Source organism: Octopus bimaculoides, chromosome 4 (genome assembly GCF_001194135.2).
Source record: "Octopus bimaculoides isolate UCB-OBI-ISO-001 chromosome 4, ASM119413v2, whole genome shotgun sequence".
NCBI classification, from domain to species: domain Eukaryota; kingdom Metazoa; phylum Mollusca; class Cephalopoda; order Octopoda; family Octopodidae; genus Octopus; species Octopus bimaculoides.
In genome coordinates this window covers 130868928-130869811 of record NC_068984.1, presented here as the reverse complement: position 1 = coordinate 130869811, position 884 = coordinate 130868928, and positions in this window count along the sequence as shown.

The following is an 884-nucleotide window of genomic DNA, read 5'->3' as shown; positions in this document are numbered from 1 at the left end:
TGTGTGTGTGTGTGTGTGTGTGTGTGTGTGTGTGTGTGTGTGTGTGTGTGTTGATAAATATCGTTTTAGGTATAAATATACTATAAACAAGTATTAAAAAATGGAGGAGAAAAAGATTTTTAATCAGAATTCGATGTAATACAAAATTGGATTCAATACATACACACGTTTCAAAAACAATACAAATATGTAAGAAAAAATTATAATTATAGTAATTATAATTAAATTTATGCTTGTGTATTGAGTGTGTGCGTTTTTTCTATCGCTTGTAAATTTATAATAATTTTCTCCTTCATATATTCGTTTTTGTCCCTATTTTCTTCGGATTGTCTCCCCTACACGGGCTAGTTTTTGAGTAAGGTAGCTATCTTGAATACACTGACCGGTCCTATCTGTGATCGATGTTTTTCTTTGTTAAGTTCTCTTCGGTTTCTTCTCTGCTTGTATGTACATTTTAACTTAAATATTGTACCTTTTTCAAACATAGTCTTGCCTGTCACTTTCAACCTCTCGTAATATATATATATTTTTCGTTTTTCAATATTAATATGTATACGTATAACTCTCTATGTTTTTTTCTGCTAGTGTATCTATTGCGTTATATTCTACTACACACACATGGCCTTGTTTGCATTATACTTCGTCTCGACCTGTTACTATTTCTTTAAACATATCCGTTAGATCTTTATTTTTTTTGTGTGTGTTATAGTTTACTGCACATATAGACTTGCATACACATTGATATATCTGTCTTCTTTTTCTCTTTCGTCTCTCACTATATTTTTTCACTGTTAATTTTTTCCATTTTACAACTTGTTTGTAAACATCCGATTTTTCCCTATTTTATTTCATTAAACCTTTTTTTTGATATCCTTCCAAAAATT